Source organism: Plectropomus leopardus, chromosome 2 (assembly GCF_026936395.1).
Source record: "Plectropomus leopardus strain MGB_pleo_1.0 chromosome 2, ASM2693639v1, whole genome shotgun sequence".
In the NCBI taxonomy this organism is placed as follows: Eukaryota; Metazoa; Chordata; class Actinopteri; order Perciformes; family Serranidae; genus Plectropomus; species Plectropomus leopardus.
The window spans coordinates 3,244,882-3,269,824 of record NC_142177.1 but is presented as its reverse complement, the minus strand read 5'-3'; the positions used below and the strand labels follow the sequence as shown (position 1 = coordinate 3,269,824).

Here is a 24,943-nt window from a genome sequence, read left to right as displayed (position 1 = left end):
TTGGGTTCCTGATTTTGTGAATAGTGCTGTCTGCTTTCTGTTTTTGTAGTTTCCTTGCTAACAGCTTTGCGAACTTTGAGCCCGTCTCATAGTATTTTTGTTTTGTGAAGAACATTTTTTTTTGTGTTTCCTGGGTGTACCAAGTGTTTATTGCCTTCCTGGTTTCTTTTAGTTGTAACACAGTATTCTGATTTGAGTCCTTTTTGTGTTTTGTTTCAAGCTCTTCCAGTTCTCTAGTTAATTTTGCTAAACTTTCTTGTCTTTCTTTCTTTTTTTTTGCACATACTATTTCTGAGGTAACTTCGTTATTGTTGTTTTCTTGTAAAAACTGTTCTATTTCTCTTTTTATTTGTGTTTTAAATTGCTGATCATTAAGGATACTGGAGTTTAGTTTCCATAATGTATTTCTTGGGCTATTGTTTATTTGGATTGTTAACAGGATAGGAGCATGATCTGATAAGTCAATATTTCCATGCTCACACTGCTGTACTCTATGGCGGTCCCTCTTATAAATGAAAAAGTAATCAATTCTCGAGTACACGTCGTGTGGGTTAGAATAATGAGTGTAGTCTTGTTCTGATGGGTGAAGATCTCGCCATAGGTCAATCACCCCAAGTTCTGACATGAGAATCTCAATTTTTTTATGGGTTGGGGTTTGTGTAAACATTTTGGAAGAGTCTAGCCTTGGGTTAATTCGAATGTTCCAATCCCCTCCACAGATAAGAATGCCTGTTGCTTCTGACATTAAGTCAAATATTTTTCTATAGATTGCTATATTACTGCCGGGGGGGATATAAGCGTTCAGTATCGAAACTTCAGTGCCCTCTATTTTCCCTGAGATCAGTGAATATCTCCCTTCTTTATCTTTAATCTCCAGGGTTTTCTCAAAGGGGAGTCTTTGAGATATTAGGGTGGCTACACCTCTTCTATGACCAGATTTGTATGATGAGTAGAACACTTTTGAAAAACCCAGCCTCCTCAATTTCTCATGTTCAGTTGAGCTCAGGTGCGTTTCCTGTAACAATGCAATGTGTGCTTTTTCTTTTTTCAGTTTACTCAGAATCTTACTTCTTTTCACTGGATTCAGGATTCCATTTATATTATATGAAATAATCTTAATATCTTGATTGTCTGTCATTTATTTTGCAGGTTATTTGTGTCGTCTTTCTCCCTGTGTTGTGCTGTGTTTTTTAAGACCTTAAACATCCCGTAAATATTCATGAACTTAGTGAACAGAACTTTGTACAAATGTAAAAATAACTTACATCTAAATGAGTCTTCTTTATTTACTTTAGTGTTTGTTGCCTCCATCGATGAGGCTCAATCGAGTCAAGCCTTTCGGGTGCTTCTGGTGTTTAAGCACTCCTTGAGGGGAAGTCCTCTCCTCCCCGAGAGAGGATCCCTGGAAGATGGGCTCATGTCTTTGACATGCCCTTTGCGTTTCAGTGTCCCGACATTGTTGTATAAATAGCTATAGGAGACCTTGATTAGTAACTGTAAGTGTGTGTTTTTTCCTGGTAAATCCCTTAAATCGAAGAGGCTTCACTCGTGACCCCATTTCTCAGTTTATGTAGTTTCTGAGTCTTACATCAAGGATTGATCCTTCAGAGTTGAAAATCCAAATAATTAACTAAACTTAGAAGAGATTGGTCTCATTTAGTCCCATCTTATGTATCAATTTTTTTTCTTTTAAGTGTCTCAGATCCAGGTTGAGTCCTTTGGAGATCAGGATCAAGTCAAAATAACAGAGGGGGAGGGAGAGTAAGAAAAGATAAAAATAAACAAAAAAATAATTAAAAAGAAATTAAAAAGAAAGGGGGGAGGTATGGGGGGGCAAAAACAAACAAAAAAAGGAACTCAAAAATAAAATTCAAGGTGAGTTGGACCCTTGCAGTCTTTATAACCTAAATCATATAAAATAACGTTTTCTTTTTCCCTCTTTTCCTTCTAGGTTGGGTCTCTGAGTCCAAAATCAAAATAAATGAGATATGTCCTCCTTCACTTAAAACTAACTGGTCTCTTGCCGTCTCTTTCTTCCCCTTTCTCTGTCTCCTCCCTCCATCTCTCCCCCTCTTAGCTTAAGTTATGATTTAAGAATCTTAATTCCTGGTAAGCTCTTTCTGAGACCAAAATAAAATAATCTGCTGTATGAAATTAAATAAACACAAGTTACTTATCTGGGATCATATGAGTACAGGTCACCGTTGGAGCTCACTTTGTTAAGTGTGTGTGTTTAAACTGCTGTAGCCTCTCTTTGTAAGATCTGTGGGAGAGTTTCTCCTGTCGTTGTGCTCCTGCATCCGCGTCTGATGTTCCCCTCAGGTCTCCGGCCATCTGCCATGATGAAAGTAGTTGTAACTCCCGATGATCCGTGTCGATTGGGGCCGTGATGATGGTGACGGGGAGTCCTCGTTTCGCCATGTCTGCTGTGGCATCCGCTGCATTCTGATATGTCTCTGTGCCGTCGTCGTAGTGGACCCTTAGCTTGGCCGGATAGGGGGTTTGAAATATAATTTTTCTCTCCCTCAAGATCTTTTTCGCTTCAGTGTACTCATAACGTTTCTTAAGCACCGCGGTCGGGTAGTCGTGATCCACGAAGAAGCGGGTGTTTTTGTAATACACTGCCTTTTTCTGCCAAGCTCTGCGGATAACTTCTTCCTTGACTCTGTAACTCGTAAACTTTGCTATTATGGACCGGGGTCTCGCCTGTGGTTCCTCAGGTGCAGGTGCTTGGCTCCGGTGTGCTCGTCCGGGGATATCCAACGTATCACTCAGTAGTTTCTCCAGAAAGGCGCACATGTTGTCTCCCTCCTCCTTCTCAGGTATGCCATGTATCCGGAGATTATCCCGGCGGGCTCGCCCCTCCTGATCCGTTAGCTTAGCCTCCATGCTAGCCTGGCGTTTCATTAGCTTTTTCATTAACATAGCCATGGCCTGCAGTGCTGTCTCGGTTTCTTCGATCCTCCCCTCAGCCTCCTCCAGTCTGTTGTTGGTGCTGTGCAATTCCTGCTTAATCTCAGCGAGTTGTTGGTTGTTGTCCCGTCTGAAATCCTTTATCTCGCTTAGGATGGAGTGCAGGGTTGCGTCTTCTGCTTCATTTTCCTCGTGTAGCGTTGGGGAGCTACTTCGGCTAGGCTGAGTTAGCGGAGGCCATTCCTCCTCATCTCCTACCGCTGCGGTGCTTCTGGTCTTCCTATATGTTCCCTTATTAGCCCTATTGTCCGTCATATTTGCTTCAACTCGTTGTTCAGGATATTTTCAACTTTTTTAGGGCTGTTTTCTGTGTCGGTCAAGGAGCACTAAAACTAGGCTGCCATCTTGTAGCTACGCGACCCCGGAAGTCCGAGGATGCGGCTGTGTATGTGAGTTTGTGCATGCCTAAGTCTTTAAAAGGAGCCTGTGGTTGACATGAAGAAAAGTAAGCAAAATATGCTCAGAACTCAGACTTGCCCTGCTTTGAGAAAACAGATGCTCTGATGGTGTAGATGTTGCTGGGATACATAAGAACAACTTTGCCAGTTTTAACAGCATTGGATAACGTGCCGCATTTGTTTTCCACCAAGAAAGCAGATTATCCTTCCTGGACAGGGGATGTTCTCCAAAATACAGTCGCTGTACAGTTCGGTTTAACTTCTGCTCCTCATCCTCTTCATCACTGGTGCTGGTGTCTGATTATCCCAGTAGGTTTTTGATGAATGATGAACCACCCCTGGGATGTTTTTCTGAGTTGTCTTGTGCTGTGCTTGGGGCTCAATTTTTTTTAACTTGAATTGATCTGCACCGCTTCCTTCTTGGCAGCCAGTGCCATGATTTGAACTGTGCTTTGGACCTTGAATACTTCTTCAGAAAGCAAGAACTTAAGTTTCCTAAATCTGGGATCCAAAGCAGCAGCAAGTAGAACTGGAGATTCAGGTTGAAACACATATAGTCCCTGTCATCTTGTTGTGATTTGTTCTGTCACACAAGTCTGGTATGACTTCACTGGTGCAGTCTCAAAAGCTGAACCCTGCATGGACCTCTTGAGGCTTTGCACTAGCTGTGGAAGTGCAGAGAGGGTAACATATTCTTGACCACTCAGAAACAGTGTACCTTCTTAAAGTGGCTCAAGGGCCTGGCTCAGCTCCTCAGTCATATTCCATTGCTCAGGCTTGAGATTGAGGTAGTGTTTTCCTCTTGGTGTTATGGCTGGGTCAGAAAGTGCAGCAGTCACTGGCCATTTCTGTTCCAACATCCTGGACAGCATGTGGTAAGTATTATTCCAGCGAGTACTTGCATCTTGCACGAGCATGTGTTGCGGTGTGCCCATTTGCTGCAGCTTATCCCTTAACTTGGTGCATGCCAGTTCGCTCTTCTTAAAGTGTTCGACAAGGGATCTTGTAGCAGCCACACACTAAGAGATAGCTTGGTCGTTCTTTAGAGCACTTTGCACCACCAAGTTCAACGTGTGACCTGCACATTGCACCATCCATGCTTTTCTGCCGAAATCTTCACTGCTGCTACAACATTAGCACCGTTTTCGTGGACAATGGCTTTGATTTTCTGTGGTGGAATCTCAAATTTAGCGATGACATCTTCAAGTCACTCTGCAATATTTGCAGCCGTGTGTCTCTCTTCAAGAGGCATTGTTGTCAGACTGCGAGACTTCATTTTCCAATCCTCCCCAAGAAAGTGGCACACAACACCAAGATAGGCCTCAGTTGCAATACTGGTCCAAATGTCTGTTGTGAGGACAAAGCTGTCAGCCGCCTTAAGGGTGTTCCTCAACTTCACTGTGGTGTCTTCATATTTTTTTTCCATCATTTTTGTGAGGTAGGTTCTGGAGGGAAGGGTGTACTTTGGATTAAAAGTAGAAATCATCCTCTGAAACCCCTCATCCTCCACCATGGACAGCGGGCGCATATCTGTGATGATCATGTTTAAAAATGCTGTCTGCATATTCAGCTGCTTGCTCAGCTGAAGGGCTCTCTGCACAAAGCTGTCTATAGTCCCACTCTGCGATCTACTGAAAAATAGTATAATTGTTATTGATATTTAGTCATCTGCAATGGTGTAAACATTCTTGAACTGCTTAGTTTCTTATTTCTATTGTTCCAATTTTCTCTTGCTCATATCTTGCTTTTTGAAACATTAAAAAAACTTTATCTATAAATTAATTTAGAAATTATTAATAATTTATTATTACTGAGGTTTTAAATTAATTCTGATCTCTGTTTTTGCTGTAGTTTTTTCTTTTACTGCTCTAACAATGCAAATTTCTCCATTGTGGGACTCATAAAGGATTATCTTGTCTTATTACTAGGCTAGGTGGGTATGTGTATAAGAGGTGTATGTGTGTAAGAGAGTGTGAGGGGTGTGTGTATATGTGTGTCTGAGTGTGTTTGAGAGACTACTCTAATAATAACATGAAGTTCATGCCCTGACACTCATTGACTACATCAGTTTACTTTCTGTAGGTTCTTTTCTTGAACAAAACGTAGCTAATGTAGGTCCACATAATACCTGCAAGGTAGCCACCATAGTGTTTTAGGTTCCCTACCAGCCATTAAATAATGTTCTTTACTAGCCTTAATCTCAACTATAAAACACATTATTTTATGTTAATCGCTCCTGCCAAAGTATTGTTAATGTTACCTTGTGCATAGACTGGATGTTTTCGGCTGAGGTGCTGCAGCATTTACGATGTGCTATTGTGTGCTATTGTGTGCTATTGTGGTAAGCTAATTCAGTTTTACAGTAGATACACTGCACTGTGTTTTCTTTTCGTTTCAACCTGTAGTGGTCCCAGAACTTTGGACATTTTTTGTCTTTTCCTCTGGGCTGTCTGTTCTTTTTGCCCCTGACTATTTTCTTCGCCATCTTCCTCCATGTTTTGCAGTCCGAAATAACCATCTGTGCCAAACACAGTGCACTGCATGGTTGTCTGGATTTAAACGGCGCCTTGAGGCAAATAATTTGCTTCAAGGCTTTTTAGTGATAGAGTTACTCGAATTATTTGAGGAATCGTTTAAGCCCTAGTTTCCACTGAGTGATGTTCTGCAACTTACATTCCATATAACATTCCAAGAAGCATGGTGATAGATATCACATCAAAACATCAGCAGCTTTATTTCTATTGCAGCCATCATTATTTCCAATCCAAGGCCACGTAGGCGTGTTATGTGAGCAATAACGGAAAGGTAAGCCCCACATATGAGGGATTTCTGGGAGCTCATAGTCCACGATTTCACAGAGGAATTGTGGATTCAAAACTTCCGAACAATCTGCTCAACTTTTGTAGAGTTATGTGATGTAATAACAGCTCTTGTAGCTCCTGCTGCATCATGAGGGAGCCAGTTCCTACAGACAAGCACATAGCCATCGCATCATGTGACCTAGAAAAGCCAAAAAGTGATTACATTGCAGTTTTCACCAGAAATACCACCTCATGCGAGCATAAAAACTTTTTGTGATATAATGTGTGATTTAATTGATGTGTTTCCATTAGGTGTAAATGCACTATTTGAGAGATAATGAAAACACACCTAGTGAAAGCCAACCCCAGAATCACTGTCATTATGGACTGAAGCCCAGATAAAGCACCCACAATACTTGAAATGCTACTTTGTGGGCACTTTTTGTCTTTGCAACTATTTTTTCTTATCTGTGAAAAAAGTAGATAAAAGCCTTGTTTCCACTGAGGGAAAAGGTTTTCAGTATACAAAAATGAAATGGGATGTCTTGTCGCCAGGACTTGTTACATTTCTGGGGAGGTGTACATCAGGCGACCATGTACAAAATGTCTTTGCAGAGCCTACGCTGCAGCAAGTCAGCATTTCAGTATAAGTGTGAATTCAGACTCTGAATCAGTCAGCCACATCTCCCGCTACATAAAACTGCATGTCGGCAATGGTCTGTTAATGTGTTGTCTCTGTTGGCTGCAGGATTAGATTCTCAGTCCCTGCCTGAACCTTTTTAAGCCAGTTATGTAACAGACTGCATGAGGAAAATCTACGACAGCATCGCCGGGCACAATGTGTGAGTGACAAGCCAAGCGGCTGCACATCTCTCAACACAGCAGCCCCCTTACACGATGATGCAGCGCTGATTTTACAAAGGACTGTTTGTGCTGCAGGATTCAGCAGAGGCTGCAGCTCCTCACTGCTGCACAATGGCTGATGATCATCCTTAACACAGTGGTTCACACACTTACATGCTACAAAACATATTTACTGTTTTAAATGATGTGAGATGGAGCACAGAACCTCCCAGGCTGTTTGAAAGTGTCTGTGGCCCTGCAGTCAGCTGCCCTGTCAGTGTGATAGACAGCAGGCCCGTGACCTCGGTGAAAACCTCCTGAGTGTCTGTCCCCAGGGTCCAAAATTAACTCTGTAGTCTATCTGCCAATGACTGGTAAACACAAGAAATTTACAGACATATTGGTTAACCAGCCATGAAAAAGGAACACAAACAAAAGAGCAGGTCTTACCTGTGAGTAGCCTACCTTCAGCTCGCTTTGTTGGTGTTTCTGTCAAAAATAATGTGCTCTTAATTTTTCATTAAAGGTCGAGGAACTCCAACAATGTGTAGCCACATACTTGCAGACTCTTTGCTGTGAGCACGAAATTCTCCGTAGCACCCGGCTCAATAAAGTAAACATAACCGTAGCAATGGCAATATAGTAATAACAATCATACTTTGCATGCTGCCCCCAGTTAGCAGTCAGTGAAAAAAAAATTAGCCAATTCATGTGTTGTGGTGATGACACTTTGTAGTGAAGTTTTCCAAAATCAGAACCCTGTTACAAGCAAATGGCGACTGACCTCATTTATTTTATCTACCAACTAGGGATGTTAATGGTTAACTATAAATCGTTAAACCGCCGAGAACATCTTGGACCAGTTATACATGTTAGTCTATAGGTTGATTTTACTACTCTTCAGTTTACAGCAGTGTGCACCACTGGTGTAAACTGAAGCTCTGGTAGCAGCTAGCTAGTGGAGACGCTCATTTGATGATAACCATTCCTAACGATCTCAACCCAACATCAGTGTATCCCACAGTCCTGTTAGCAGTGTCAGCACAGACCGGAGAGTGGGCATAATGTTCCCGCAGCAGGGAGTTCTGCCACAGTGTTACCAGCCGATCGCCGAATAAGCGTAGCTGCTAGCTAGCAGACGTGAGCCACCCAACATCAGCTCCACCCTGACCTGGGGGGTGTGCAGTGCAGAGAGGCCAAAGTGTTGGGCATTGGTCATGTTTCCACATGTTAATGCTGCTGACTAAACTGTCTGTTAGTAACCAATGAAAAATAAAAAGAAAGTCAAGACATTTACATCCTATAATGGATAGCACTTTGAAATTCAGCGCTAAAGCTCACTGAGGCAGTGTAGCTTCAGATTAAAAAGAAATGATGATCTGTAGTTGACAACCATTTTTTCTCTCCCACCAAAAGCTAAATTAACTGAAACTGACATCCGTACCGCCAACATAGATATTTATTCGGATTTAGTGATTGGCGGGGCTAATTTTGGACTGTCTGTCCCACCTCATCCCATATCCTCAAAAAACACCTTTACTGTTTTTTATCATGTCAGCTTTACTCACTGTTGCTACAGCATGTTTGTGTGTGTGTGTGTGTGTGTGTGTGTGTGTGTGTGTGTGTGTGTGTGTGTGTGTGTGTGTGTGTGTGTGTGTGTGTGTGTGGCAGGGCACTGGCAGTGCAGTGTACATTGCTGTAAAAGAGTCACAGACAATATGCTGCAGCAGCGTGGCATTGCTGCAGTGACTCAGCAGATCTCTTTGTTAATAGGCTGCTGCGAGCTTCACGCCCTCACTGCTGCACAGTCAGACTCGATGTTTCAGATAAGGTCGTTAGAATGTTCAGAAGGTCTTTCGAGCTGTCTTGATGCCACACACACAAGACGTTAGATCAATGAGTGACAAAGAGAGGTGTAAATTACCTTGTGGCCGCATATTCTTTAGAAGCCATCTCATCGAGGTCACTTTGTGAAGTTAGTGATGTGATCACTGTTGGACTGTTCCTTTGTCCTACAGCAGATTAGAGGTGTGTTCTTATCTGTCAAATCTTAAGAAGTCTTGTGGGTTACATCTTGTGAAGACCCCCCCCCCCCCTTTACTCTTTGTATTAACATGACTTTTGGGTGATTGGATTGCAGTCAGTTTTTGACCACATGAAAGCAATGAAAGTTCAGATGTAAACGCATCAAGACTTTTTTAGGGGCAAGTTTTTAGGGGCCATGATTGTAAATGCAATTGTGTTTTTTTTATCCACATGCAACAAATTCGTGGACAGAAATGTGTAATGATGCCTGACTGTTCCAAGTAAGCGAGGCAGCAGACATTAGCCAGTTAGCAAGTTCAGCTACTAGCAAGAAAGCTTAAAGATATTCAAGGTACTCATTGTTGGAATCAATAAGTGTCCACTTTCAGTTTGATCTGATGAAAGTATTCAGGCCAAACTTAGCAATTCAACAAGAGGAGTCACGTCCGGTTCTTTGAGCACGACAGAGCATTTGCTTTTCAACTGGTTCTCAGTGTGGACACTGAAGACATACTGATACCAGGTGTAAATGTATTCAGGTTGAATCATAAGAAGATATAAGAAGATATAATGTGACAACATTTTAAACCAAAGTGTAAAGAAATGTCCAAAATTGAATAATAATAATAATAATAATAATAATAACAATTCAATCTTCCAAAGGGACTTGAATGTATTTTAGGGCTAAGGTTTGTTTTCATTATCAATAAACCTTGATTAGTTGAATATTGGGTTGTTTTGAAAGTAATGATAAAAGCACATCTAATTTTTCCAAAAGCCCAAAAGCGATGTCATCAGATTTCTGATTTGTCACCTTATTGAACCTTTGAAACCTGAACCAGTTGGCTTGTTTTCCCAAAAGCATGGTCAGGAGGCAATGGGCAAGTGAACAAGAAATGAACCAAAAAATGAGTAAGAAGTAACTGTAAAAAGTGCTAAGAAATTGTTTTGGTTTTTTTTGGGTTTTTTGGGTTTTTTTTGGTGATAATTTTCTAATAATTTTCTCTCTATTTTGAAACTGATTTCAGATCACTATCTTGTCATATTTTCCTTTTTTTTTTGCAGTTTTCAAGGCATTTCTTGTCAAATTTGTCACAGCCTCCATTCCTTTGTTTAAAAACCAAAAAAAAATCAAACTAATTTGCTTAGGTTTCAAAGGTTTTTAAATGCTTGTGAAAGGCATCTTAACACACAACAAAACTGGTGTTGATCCAGGTTTCAAAGGGTCAAAAGCAATTTAGTTGAATTTGATGTAAAATGGAGAAACATTGCAATTCTTAAAACAGAAGCTAGAACAAGGGAATATTTTAGGAACATGACTTGAGAGTATTCCATTCATTTCATGACAATCCTCACAGTTGATAAAATATTTCTGTTGCACTTGTGGATGTTTTGGCCTGTTGTTGATGCTTGAAAAAAGGTGCAGAGAAACTTGAATCTGCTGGTGGCCATTCATGCCAATCAAGCCAGTGAATGTGTTCATGTGTCAGTTTGAAACCCAATGCTGCCCAGCACAACCAGCTTGTTTCTTATTGACATGAAGTGTTTGCACAACAATCAGAATGTGTACATGGACCCAGAAAACAGGTTACTCAGAGAAATCATGTTACACAGGCAGTCAGACTGTTGTAACCTGTTTTACATGCGACAGGTCTGTAATCAGATTTCTGCCCCGAACTAACTACACATACACACACACGCATATTGAAATCTCTGTTTTTGCCTGTTGCTGTTGATACACTTCAGTGTGTTTTATTCTGTTTTGGAGTATGTACATCCTATTTGTGTGAACAATATCTCAAAAATACTTTGATGGATTTTCTTTAAATTTGGCACAAACGTCCACTTTGACTCAACAATGATTTTGGTAGTCAGAGGTCACTGTTCTGTCAGATTTCTCTTTCAAAATTTCAAGAACACCTTGAGTAAATTTTCTTCTGATTTGGCACAAAGATGCTCTTGGATTCAAGGATCAACTGATAAGAATTTGGTGGTCAATGTGCTGTAATGTAATTTTATTTAGACATGGACAGTGCACAATAAAACATTATCCTTATATAATAAGGAGAGATGCATTGTACCAGGTTCTAGCAACAACATGTCTAACAACATTATTATCCCCATATCCCACCCCACTCTATCTAATCGAGACAAATCTGAAATTTGTGCTAAAATTATGAAAATATGAGGGCACCGCATCCTAAAACCAGTTTACGCCCCTCCCACCCCCCAACATTCACAAATACGCACAAGATAAAAAATAAAATTCAAATAAATCAATAAAATTTAGATATGCATAATGCTGTACAATCCCGAATCCTGAGCCTCCCACACATTGAATCACAAATGTGTGCAGGTTTGCTGTGACACTATCCAACGTTTAGTTAAACATGAAAAGCTTTGAAAGTTGGTAAATGTTAGCTCTGTGGGAAGAGTTTTCCACTTACTTATGGCTACAAAAGAAAAGATGATTTTCCTCAGGAAGTCTTGCATTTTGGAATACTGCACTCTCCCCTGGTGGCTGACAAAGTGGCTCTTGTTTTTTTCTGAGCTGAGCGTAACAAATTTTTTTAAAGGAGGAGCAGCAGTATTATGAATAATTTTATGCATTCCTTTTGTTAATTTCATAGCAACCTCTGTTGCATTTTTCCGAAGGGCAAACAGCATAGATTATGAAATCAGCATCATTACATACACATGGGAGGTAAAGGGCACTCTGACCTTGTGTACATCTTATTTTTGTGAATGTGTTTTCTGAAGATGGCCTTGAAGATTTTTTTCAAATTTGGCACAAAAGTCACTTGGACTCTAGGATGAGATTTTAGGGGTCCAAGGTCAAGGCCACTGTGACCTGGTCTATCAGATGTTTTGTGAACACAATATTTCAAGATCATCTTAAAGGAAGTTTCTCAAATTTGGCAAAAGCATCCACTTTGACTCAAAGATGAGCTGATTAGAATTCAATGGTCAGGGTCACCGTGACCTTGTGTCCATCTCATTCTCGAGAATGCTTTATCTCAAAATGACCTTTAGGGAATTTTATCAAATATGGCACAAATTTTTGCTATTACTCAAAAATGAACTGATGAAAAACTGGTGGTCAAAGGTCACTGTGACCTCACAAAACATGTTTTTTTACACAAGTCAGGAATTCTAATGCAAATTATGACAAAATTTCAATTAAATTGCGACGTGATGGAATTTTAGATCAAATCAAAGGTCAACTACACCGAAGTTGTCAGATACTGAATTGCTGATCTTGAAACTGTGCTGATTGTAAAGATCCTCTGTGCTGCCAGGTTGAAGATGTGTGTGAAGCATCCATGTATAAGAATTTGTAGCTTCTTTCAGTTATTCAATAATTATTATTATTGTCATGGCTACATATGAATCTAGACAGACATCAAGAAACGTGAACAAGTGTGAACATTTGAAATGTTATTGTTTATATAAATATATAAAAATGTTCTTTTTCTTGTGTTTCTCTGCAGACTGGTGTTTGTACCGGGAGCTGCTACATCAGTGAGGGTCTCGCTGTTTCAATCAGAAGACTGTGAAGATAAAGGAGAAGCAAAGAAAGCACGTTACTCCTGAAGTCTGGATGCTGAAATGGGATTTTTGTTTTGTTTTTTGTTTTTTTGTTGTTATATTGTTTACAGTGAGGTCGTCTACCAATTCCATTAGTGTTTGTCTTGCTCAACAAACCAAGAAACAATATGTCTCAGCGGTAAGCTTGATTAAAAAATAGAGATCTGGAGAAACTGCCATTAGAAAAACATGATAGTGACACTTCTGAACCATTGATTGACTCAAGATTTAAGCTTAAGTGCAGCAGTAGTTTCTGTATTTATTGACAGCAGCCTCCGTGTGTCAGGCATTTTGATAATATTTATTAGAAACACTGGCATCAGAAACACACGGCTACTGGAAACCTTTCTGTTCGTGTGATAGAGTTTCTGTTATTTTGTCTAAAACTTCAGTGAAGTCTGGTCGTATGTCAAATGTTTGACTTTGCTGACAGTTAAGATTGTATTCCCGATGCCTGTCTCGCGGTGGTCCATGTTGATTACAACTTATTGCCATGTGTTGCCCCAGTGAGATTTGAAGAAAACCTCCCTTTTTCTGTTGTTTATTTTTGGTCTTCCAGATCTGTTGGTTTACATGAAAGTACACTGCATAGGAGTCATGGTAAGTTTTTAGAAGTGGGTTGTATGATAAGTCTTCAGTCATGGCATGTGTCATTTCATATCGGGATATCCATATAAAAGGTTTTGGCTAATCCGACGAATTAAGTACTTAAAAAAGTCCTGTGAATTTAGCACTGTAATAAAGTAGCCATTATTCACAGCAGTTGCTCACTATGTCCAGATGTATCCAAAGCTTTTAAAGTGATAGTTGCCTAACCATAATGGAGATTGAGTACCACATTTCAATAGCCTCACAGTAAAAATCATAGTGTCACCAAACCCTGTTAGCTTGTTCTTGATATTTTACACCAGTTTTGTTTTCCTCATCGTATTCATATTTTGATCTGTTTTTAACTCTACCACCTTTCCAAGGTTCACATCGATGTTGCAAACAGTACATCCATTTAATACTCAAATATGCATCTTCAGTGAAATGTAGTCAGTAGGCTGGTTTGCACTTAAGATGCAGTGGCTGAATATTCTCACTTGCTTGTTTCTAATGGACATGCTGGACAGACTATTTGTTGGCATGATGTAAAAGCTAGTTAGTAAATTGTAGAGTTGATATGTTTTCTGCCCCCTTTAGTCATAAAAGCCTGTGTTTGATTTTAAAAATGTGAAAATAAAACAATACATTTACATACATGCATAATACATTTGCAAAAGCTTAACTGTGTTGAAAAGAAAAGCAGAAACAAGCCTCAACTTGAACAAGTACACATGGAATGGATTGAATATTTTTTTAATAAGGGGTAGGCTTGGTTGGTATGTAATGTTTGATACCCTCCTAAAATGTCAATTTGGTTAATGGCCATAAGAGGGTATAAGAGCACAGCATTAACCTGTTGCTGGCCGCCATCTGTTTTCAGTCCTGTAACTTATCCCTTCACTTATCCTTTCATGTAATCTTCCCTGTAGAGACTGGAGACTGGGCTCTGGTGGTGCATGCTGTGCACTACATACAAAGAGTCTATACAATAGAGAGAGGAGCACCTGTATTTATGACAATATTGGAAAACATGCCTTTGGAATTTCTAAATATCCTGGTATACCATGATACTGTGATACCACCCAAGCTTAATAAGGAGTGTTATCAGAAAAGATGTTAACATTTTCACATGCTCAACTTTATTTTACCCCCCTTCTCTGCCTTTGACGAGAAACCCAGTGCTGAGAAAGTTATTTGACAGCTTGTCATTTAAATTTGATTCCCACTGTAATCTCATTGTTTATACCTATGGTGCCTTGAATTTGCTAGTCAGGTAAAATTTGGCTCAAGATCAGCTGCTTTGTTTTTCTTTGATTTGGCACTCCAAACGTATTATTCATGGTATATGGTCTTGATAATTGAGTGTCTGCAGTATTTTGGGCGTAGCTATGGATGAGGTATGACCCCCCACCCCCACCCCAACACACACACAAATATGAATTTCCATGTGATTTATTTGGAATAGGATATATTTATACTCTGTTTTTTTTTTTTTGTTGTTGTTTTTTTTACGGATCACTTATTTGTTGAGTAGAATCATGTTTTTAAAGGGAACTGGGGATTGAATGTTTGAGCTTGTGATGTTCATATTAAAGCCTTATAACTGCAGTTATTTCATAAGCTCAAACCCTTTAAAACCTGAGCAAATTGGTTTGATTTCTTTATAAAAAGACCCCAAAATCAGCAAAAAATGTATTCTTAAAAAAAGTCAAAGAAAATTACCTTGAAATTTGGAAAAACAAAGCAAGGAAGGAAAAAACAAAAGCAAGGAAATGATCTGAAAAAAAATGCTTAAAATGTATAGAAATTCTGTAACTTAACTTTAAATATGTATTACAATGCTAATGTATATAGTATTTCCAAGGACATTTTTCCTTAGCTTTAAAAAAAAATCTAAAATATACTCATTTTTTTACAGTTTGTGGCACATTTCTTACCATGTTGCTCATTGCCTTTTTCCCATGTTTTTCTTTAATTTTTTAATAACACCAATTAGCTCAGGTTTCAAAGGTTTATATACTGTGATGGGCATCTCAAAGCAGCACAAGAAAAGTGATGTGGCTCCAGGTTTCAAAAGGGTTAAGGTGCATTACAGGTTTTAAACTGTGATGAACAGGATTTGTTTCCTGTTGAGAGATAATCACACTTGATGTGAGTGTTGCCGGAGCAGGCCCATGTGAGGTTTAGTTGTGTCTGGGAACAAAAGTGGAATGTGAAAAATAACGAATTTAGAATAATTTTGGAACATTTGTACAGTGAGGCTCAGTGGATATTTTTACCCTGAAACCAAAGTCGTGAAGTCTGTCACAACTAGTCTAGTCTGTCTGAACTAAACTGGGACCCTGGAAGATGAAAAAGAATCCTGTTTCTTTCTTAATGTACTACCTCATGTTTCTGCACCTTTTTCTTTCGTCACTGAGCCATAAGTTTGATTTTTTTCCAGCAAAGACATTCCTCAGTTTGAGAAAACCTGGCAGATTTCAAGGCTTTTTATTCAAAGTCACCACAGTGACTTGCAGTTTTCCTCAGACTGTGAATGCATCACATTGGTTTTGTCAGTTGCGTGACTGTATGTTTTTGCTGATGCATTGTAAAGAAATGGGTTTACATTACACATGTTTACACACCTTTAGCTCAACACAAGCCATGATGTACTTTGGTTCATTTCTTTTGTGAAAACCCCGTCTCAGTTTCTCACAATGATAATCTTGAATTTAAGATGAGCTAATGGTAGCACGAAGCTAGAGATACCAGCTCACATACAGTTCATTGTTCGGATTTCTGAGGGATTGCTTATATTTAATTTGTAACGAATGTACTTCAAATATAATAAGATTTAAGAAAAACCCTCCAAATGTACCCCTCAGTGTCTGTGGAGCTGCCTCTGGAGGGTTTCTTTGGTGTTGGTTGGAATAATGTCATTGTGTGCAGGAAAACCCTTTTTCACTAAACTCTAATGACTAGTAGGTCACTCCTTTAACATGCAACTGTCTTCTATGCAACTGTGCCTCCCTGGACACACTGTGGGACAGTCCAGGACCGGCTGAGTTTGGTTTTAGTCCTCTGCTTCTCATCCTGACAGGAACTGTACCCCAACTGGTACTTGTTGTGTTCAGATGACTTGACCCTTTATTTTCACCGAATTTACAGACCTTGGTTGAACATGATACTAAAGACATTTGCTTGAATGAAAACATGTTTTTTATTGCTGACTTTGTACATATCAGGGCTCTGTTTCAATAAAGGTTGGAAATACCTCGAAACGATGTGGATTCTTAACATCACAATGACTTCTATGTGTCGGAGACATGGGAACTAAGCAGGTTCTATTATCCTCTTGTAATTATACACAGTACTGTGCAAAAAGTCTTAGGCTACTTTAAACTGTTATTTTAGCAAGGTTGTAATGACCATACACATTTATTTCTCAGTAGTCTCTTTACTAAAACACAACCACTACACAGTAGTGTTACACATATTTCAGAATAAAACAACCCCATCAGGCTTAAGTTGTAAATATTTATAGTGACCTCCCTTTCCACTTAGCATGTCTTGAACTCTCTTAGGCAGGCAATATGAAATTTACAATACTCATCTTCTGGTGTATTTACACCAGGTAGCATACAAGACTTGTCCAAAGCTCAATATTGATTATTTGAGCTACCTTTTGTTGTAGTTGTATGATTCCATATTTCACACTAAATATTGACTTCAGTCAGAAAAAACAGAATACAATGATTTGCCAATCCTTTTCAACAAGTGCAAGTTAAAACTCTACCATGCGAAGCGAAAGCCATATATCAACAACACCTGGAAACGCCGCCACCTTCTCTGGGCCCGAGCTCATCTGAGGTGGACTGACGCAAAGTGGAAAAGTGTGCTGTGGTCTGACGAGTCCACATTTCAAATTATCTTTGGAAATCATGGACGTCATGTCCTCTGGGCCAAAGAGGAAAAGGACCATCCAGACTGTTATCAGCGCAAAGTTCAAAAGCCAGCATCTGTGATGGTATGGCGGTGTGTTAGTGCCCATGGCATGGGTAACTTGCACATCTGTGAAGGCACCATTAATGCTGAAAGGTACATACAGGTTTTGGAGCAACATATGCTGCCATCCTAGCAACGTCTTTTTCAGGGATGTCCCTGAGTGCGGGTACTAGACTGGCCTGCCTGCAGTCCAGACCTGTCTCTCATTGAAAATGTGTGGCGCATTATAAAGTGCAAAATACGACAACAGAGACCCCGGACTGTTGAGCAACTGAAGTCGTACATCAAGCAAGAATGGAAACGAATTCTACCTACAAAGCTTCAACAATTAGTGTCTTCAGTTCCCAAATGCTTACTGAGTGTTATTAAAAGGAAAGGTGATGTAACACAGCGGTAAACATGCCCCTGTCAGAGCTTTTTTGGAACGTGTTGCAGGCATCAAATTCAAAATGAGTGAATATTTGCAAAAAACAATAAAGTTTATCAATTTGAACATTAAATATCTTGTCTTTGTAGTGTATTCAATTGAATATAGATTGAAAAGGATTTGCAAATCATTGTATTCTGTTTTTAGTTACATTTTACACAATGCCCAAACTTCATTGGAATTGGGGTTTGTATTAGAAAAAAAATGAATCCACATTGATGTCTTTAAGTTAGGCACCATTTTAATAGTGCAATTGTAACAGTGTTACAATTGCCCCCAATGGTACCACCCATGACACAAACCACCTTACAGGCTAGAAATAATGAAGTATGAATGAAATAATGAATATCTTATGAATGAAATAATGAATATTTGACAAATACATCAAATGTTAAACAACAAAATAGTCATCAAAACTATACAGAGTTCAATCAAGACCATTAAAGGTACAGACAGTATGAAGAAAATACTGTCGTTGAAAAAAATTATTTTTGTACCTCAGAAATGAGTCTTGGCAGGAAAACTCGTTGTTGACTCAATGGTTCGATGGTACAATTGCCCCCGGTCTCCCTGCATTGACCTGTCTTTGTTTATGGCCAAGTTTGGCCATAAAATAGCTTAAAATTACAGTAATTTTGTAACAAATTTCAATAATAATAATAATAATAATAATAATAATACAAATAATCATAATTGACTCAATAATAATTAAAAATATTATTTTCTGGACACGTTCCTCAGGTCATTTTTTAAATCTACAAATTTCTTTTAGTTTGCAAGTTGCTCATTGTCTTTTTTATCATGTTTTTTTTTTAAAAAAAGCCAAACAAAAAACATTTTCTTTGAGTTTAAAGGTTTTTAGTATTGTGAAAGGCATCTGAGAGTAGCAAAAGAAGTGATGTCAACCCAGATTTTAAAGGGTTAAGCTATAGATTACTGTCCCCAAAATGTTTTTTCAATTTACCAATAGGGGGCGACAGCATTTGCCAAAGAAGAGCATCGTTCGGCACAGATATGGTCGTAAATGAATGAGCGTCTGTCTGATCATCATAAAACTTCTTAGTTACCTCTGATGCAGGTGTCAGAAATTGTCAAAGGTCTTAATATAACGATCTGTTTAATAGTCTTCTAACTGTGAGTTTGAATGCATAAACGAAATGCAAATGTAATTGTAACTGCTTTGTTAATTGATCAACGTTAAAAAGTTCATAATTATTCTATGGATGTGTTCCTGACTCCGTACAGGTTCATGGATCATACTGATTAAGTTTCCATCAAATATGGTCCTTTTTCAATTTAGTAGGAATATTTACATTATTCCTTAAATTAAATTATTTGTGTGCCAATGATTTTCTGCAGTAATTCAAGCATAGGGTTCTCTGCAGCTTGAGCCTGAGCTCTGATTGGTCTCTGTTGTGGCGCTGAACAGAGTTGACAAGCCGTGATCTGTGTAATTAATCACCAACAATAGCATGCTCATTCTCCCTGAGACTTTCCCAGCCCTGAGAGGATGCACTGTTGGAATGTGACAGGCCAAACATTGTCCGGCAGTCAGCATGTAAAAGCAGGATCCCTGTGTTTGTGAATGTGCAGTGTAGATGTCGTGTTTTTGTTATGTAGCACCACGTACAGTGCGCCCCTCAGGGCTGATACACCAGGAAGCAAGAAGCATTCATTTCCAGCTGTCCTCCCTTTACTGTTTTGGTGGGACTGAAGCTTTCTGCAGCCTCTTAGCGGCTCAGCTTGAATGTCACTGACGTGTTGTGTGTGTTATAAGGAGCGTGTTATAAGTGATAGGATGCATTTCCTCATGCTAAAATAAAAGTGCTTTGGCTGATGTAATGTACATAATTTATAACAACACATGCAAGAGGTATTCATCCTACAATACTCTCCACTAAACACCTAAATGTCTATAATGTAACTAACTGGACTAAATCCTCCCTAAATTATTCATCAAGTCCTGTGTTATTCATAACGTAGCATCATTTTGAGCTTTTTTATAATGATTTCTAAAAATCCTGAATAAAAGTTAAAGTATACTATGGCCTACAACAATCATAAAAAATGCATATTATACTACGTTGTCCAGAAAACAAAACAATACAAACCACTATTTTGTTGTATGTTAACCAAAAACAGTAAAAATCGTCATGTTATAGCATCTCATCCAAAAATCATAAAGGAAGTCATATATAATATATCATCGAAAAATAATAATGATAAAAAACCTAATATAGTATGTTGTCCAAAATTCATCAAAAACATCATAGTATAGTGTGGTGTCCAGAAATCATAAAAAACCACATTAGTATAGTATGTCATCAAAAAAACGTCATAGTACAGTATGTTGTCCAAAATTTAGAAAAAATGTCATCATATAGTTTGTCATCCAAAAATCATAAAAAAAGTCATAGTATGGTATGTCATCCAAAAATCATAATTTTCTAAAAACATCATGAAAAACACATCATAGTATAGTATGTTGTCAAAAAGAATTAAAAACATCATAATATATAAATGAGAGAAAACCTCACAGTATAGTGTGTCTTCCAAAAATAAGGAAAAATGTCCTAGTATGGTATGCCATCCAAAAACCATAAAAAAAACATCATAGTACAGAGTGACGTCCTAAAATCAAACTTAATAGACTATTTTGTCAAAAATCATGAAAAAAGTCAGTGTAGTATGTCATCAAAAAAAATCATAAAAATAGTCATAGTATAGAATGTCATCAAAAATTTATAAAGAAAAAAAGATCATTTTTTGGCATTTTGCCTTTATGAGATATGACAGAAAATTGACAGTGTAAAAGGGAGAGAGAAAGGGGATGACATGCAGCAAAGAATCAGGCCCACGGCCGCTGTGGCAAGGACACTGCCTTCATATACGGTGTGCCTGCTTTATCCACTGAGCCACCAGACGCCTCTAGTATGACGTTTTTATGCCATTTTGGACAGCATAGAATACTATAACGTTTTAATGGCATTTTACACGACATACAATACTATGATGTATTTATGCCACTTTGGTCGACATAGTATAGTATGACATTTTTTTGCATTTTGGACGACATAGTATAATATGAAGTTTTTATGCCATTTTGGACGATAAACTATAGTATGTCATTTTCCTGCCATGTTAGCTGACACTATAATACTATTTAATGTGGTTTTCAGCTTGTTTTTTGACATGTCATATTTTGACATTTTTGGCATTTTCGACATTCACTTCTATGACGTGTCTCTACATGCTATGTGATGTGGCTTTCAGCTGTTTTTTGGACACATCATATTTTAATTTTTTTTCGCTATACCATAGTATGGCATTTTCGGTCAATTTTTTCGACATGCTATATTATGATGTTTTTGGACCTTTGTTCAACATTCTATATTATGACGTGTCTCAACATGATATTTTATGTGGTTTTTAGCTGTTCTTTGGACATGTCATATTTTGACATTTTTCAACATTAAACTATGACGTTTTCATTCATTTTTTCGACATTATGATGTTTTTGGCAGTTTTTTTGGCTTTCTATACTATGATGTGTCTCGACATGCCATTTTGTGTGGTTTTTAGCAGTTTTTTGGACATGCCATATTTTGACATTTTAGCCATACTATAGTATGACGTTTTTGGTCATTTATTCGACATGCTATATTATGATGTTTTTGGCCATCTTTTCAACAATCTATACTATGAGGTGTCACGACATGCTATTTTATGTGGTTTTCAGCAGTTTTTTGGACATGTCATATTTTGACATTTTTTGCCATACTAAAGTAAGGTGTTTTGGTTGTTTTTTTCGACATGCTATATTATGACATGTCTCCACATGCTATACTATGAGGTTTTCAGCTGTTTTTTGGACATGTCATGTTTTGACATTTTTCGCCATACTACAGTATAGCATTTTCGGTTGTTTTTCGACATGCTATATTATGATGTTTTTGACTGTCTTTTCAGCATTCTATACTATGACGTATCTCGATGATGCTATTTTATGTGGTTTTCAGCTGTCATGTTTTGATTTTTTTTGACATACTATGACTACATATTTCGACATGCTATTTAGCTATTTAAATGCATGTGTCTGAACTTTCCTGTCAGTTCCAATTATTACCATGAGGTACAAACACAATACACTTGAATATTAAAACATGTCAGTACTCACTAATGGACAAAGTATGTTATTACATCACAGTTTCTAAATTACCTCAGATTTTACATTGATATTTTACATCGACATTCCTTTACCGATATTCCTTGATTTTGACAGACGCATCTGCTGATACTGGTTTTATCTGTTTCAGGACAACTCGACCGATATATGAGTCAGGCCGATAATCAATGAAGTTCTTGACTGTCTCCTCTTGACCTGTCTTTCAATCCAACTTCCTGTCACTCAACCTAACTTCCTGCCTCTTGACTGCACTTCCTGTCCCTTGAGACTCTCCCCCCAACTTCCCTCCCTAGTCTAGATACCTTTAAAATACACAGTTCTTGGTTGTGGGAACAGGGATTTGATTCTACAACCTCTGGATCTCCAAGCAAGCACCTCAAATGAGGCTTGAACTATCAACCACAGGGACACTAAGCACCTGATTTATCCACTAAGCCAAACCTCTTGACACTTTTTTTTCTTATTTTTTTGACACTTGTTTTTGTTTTTCCATTACAGGGGTTCTTTTTCGGGAGTTTTTCCTCGGGTGATGTGAGAGTCTAAGGGCAGAGGGATGTCGTACACTGTAAAGCCCTCTGAGGCAAACCATGTTTTGTGATAATGGGCTCTATAAATAAAATTGACTTGACATGTTTATGATGTTCCCTTTAGCTCTGTGCTTTGGAAAGCAGCCTTCAAAAGTCACCTGTCCTGAATAAGTCTTGAACCACCAACATCAAGTACACTAACCACCTGATTAACCCACTGAGCCAGACCTCCTGACACTATGTGTGTTTTTGACATTTACTTTTGTTCTGTGCTTTGGACAGCAACCTTCAAAGGTCACCTGTACCAAATAAGTCTCGATCCATATTATAGCTTGTAGAGACGCATCATAGTATACAATGTCGAAAAAAGGCCCAAAATGTTGTAATCTAGCACATCACAAAAAATAAGGCCAAAAACGTCATAGTATTGTATGTCGAAAAATGACAAATTTTGATGTCAAAAAATGGCCGAAAACTACATATTACAGCTTGTACAGACACGTCATAGTGTACAATGTTGAAAAAAAGGCCAAAAACGTCATAATTTAGCATGTCGAGAAAATGGCCAAAAACGTCATGGTACAGTATGTGGAGAAACGTCAAATTCTGAAGTGTTAAAAAAATGTCTGAAAACGTCATATTATTGCTTGTAGAGACACCTTAAAGTATACAATGTTGAAAAAAAGGCCCAAAATATAATTTTCACAGACAGTAAACCTTCAGATAGAGAACAGATTTCAAATTCCAGTCAATCAGCCTTCTATCTCTTAGGGTAACAGTTTCTGACATTTGTGTGAGACGGGGTTTCCGTGTCAGCACGTGGCGATCCTGGAATAGAGGTTGACTCTTTCACTTTCACCATGTAATTATTTATTTGCCGTCGTCATCCTTATCATCATCATCATCATCATTATATTCATTATCATTGTCATTATCATTATCATTATCATCATCATCATCACTATTATATATGTCACTTTTTTTTTAAAGTGTGTCAGTGCTGGTGGTGCCCACAACAAGACGAGGAACATCTCAGGCCAATTGATATTCAACAGTGCCACCAAGTGGTCAAATGTCTGTACTACCCTATATTCATGCCCTGTAGTCTTGGGTCTAAACAACAAATTTAGATTAATTTAAAACATTTAAAACAAGTTGAAGAATGAGACATTGTCAAGTCAATAAATGCAAAGCAACTGTTTTTGCTTTCTGGGGATTTGACTGATCAGAGAAGAAGTTTGTGTTCTGCACATATTACAGCTGGTGGACTTTGCAGATTTTGATGTGTTTTTTTTTTACACTGAATTTGACTTTTTTTTGGCAGAAGCTTTAAAACTTAAACAAAACAAAGAGACTGCATATTCATCCACTTAAACTGTATCCTCTGGACTATGAAACAGTATTTGGACAATCAGGTTGCAGGACAAATTTATAGAAAATATAATCAAACAGTTAATCAAACTACACACTTTACACAGCACCAATGAAATGCAAACAGACTTCTGTCATGTGAGGGCCGACTGTGTAAAGACAGGGTTGCCACTGAAGCACTTGTCCCATGTTTCCTGCATCGCTGTGTCACAAACGTCTCAGAGACATGGTGGCTGGAAATGTTGCTCATCCACTGTCAGAACTCCAAAGGTTCACTGCTGCCTCTCATCTTGACTTGGACACTTCTGCCAAAACCTGCAACCCAATGTAAGCTTTTCTCCTGTCCCCTTTTCAGCTTCAGTGGGGAAAGGGACCGCTGTTGGAGGCTAAGAGAAAACAGAATGTGCTGATGGATAAGATACAATATGACCACAAGAAAGAAAGAAAGAAAGAAAGAAAGAAAGAAAGAAAGAAAGAAAGAAGAAAACAACACAGCCAAAACAAAAATTTTTTAAAAAATCCAAAAATATAAAAAACTATAAACCCCCATCCCCTCTCCAAAATACCCCATATTATAAAAGAAACCCAAAAAGCAACCAAGAAGCTCAAAATTATTAAAAATAAATGGAAAAAAACCGACATTAAAGCCCAAAATTATCAAAAGAAAATTGAAAGAAAGAAAGAAACCAAGACAGAAAGAAAACAACACAGCCCAAAAAATAAAAATAACACCTTCAAAAATGCCCCCCACCCCTTTCCAAAATACCCCATACAATTATAAAAATAAACCCAAAAAACTCAAAATTTTTAAGAAAGAAATAGAAAAGACACACACACTAAAGCTCAAAATTATTTGAAGAAAATTGAAAAAGACTTGAATGTTTATCCAAATAGTTGGAGATGAATCTTCTCTAATTAAAGTCATAGATTAATCAACTAATTGTTACAGCTGTACTTGTATAAACTAGTTAGTTAAAAGTAGTTAGTTATAACAAAACATGTTTTATGAACTTGTCTTGTTTTGTTGTTGCTTTTTTACTGTAAAGAAACTACAGTGTTCGGATGAATGTAGTAAACTATAAAGTACAGTCCCTTTGAGATGTAGTGCAGTAAACATGTAAAGTGACATGAAAAGAAAATAAATTACAAGTACCTCAAATTTATACTAAAGTATACTAGTTACATTTCACCACCACATCCTCTTACTCAGTGTCAGTGGATAATATGTT

General features: G+C 38.1%; 1 protein-coding gene and 1 pseudogene across 2 annotated transcripts in view; one reads left to right on the top strand and one right to left on the bottom strand.

Moving 5' to 3' along the window:
* Nucleotides 1-16,479, top strand: part of LOC121961082 (serine/threonine-protein kinase 35-like) — a 29,009-nt gene extending 12,530 nt beyond the window's left edge. For both annotated transcript variants that reach the window (XM_088083031.1, XM_042510935.2), the window contains one exon: nucleotides 12,532-16,479. The gene's annotated coding sequence lies outside the window, so the exon portion shown is untranslated. The remainder of the gene's footprint in view (nucleotides 1-12,531) is intronic.
* LOC148190122 (E3 SUMO-protein ligase ZBED1-like) lies at nucleotides 3,935-4,914 on the bottom strand (annotated as a pseudogene).
* Nucleotides 16,480-24,943: the final 8,464 nt, after the last annotated feature.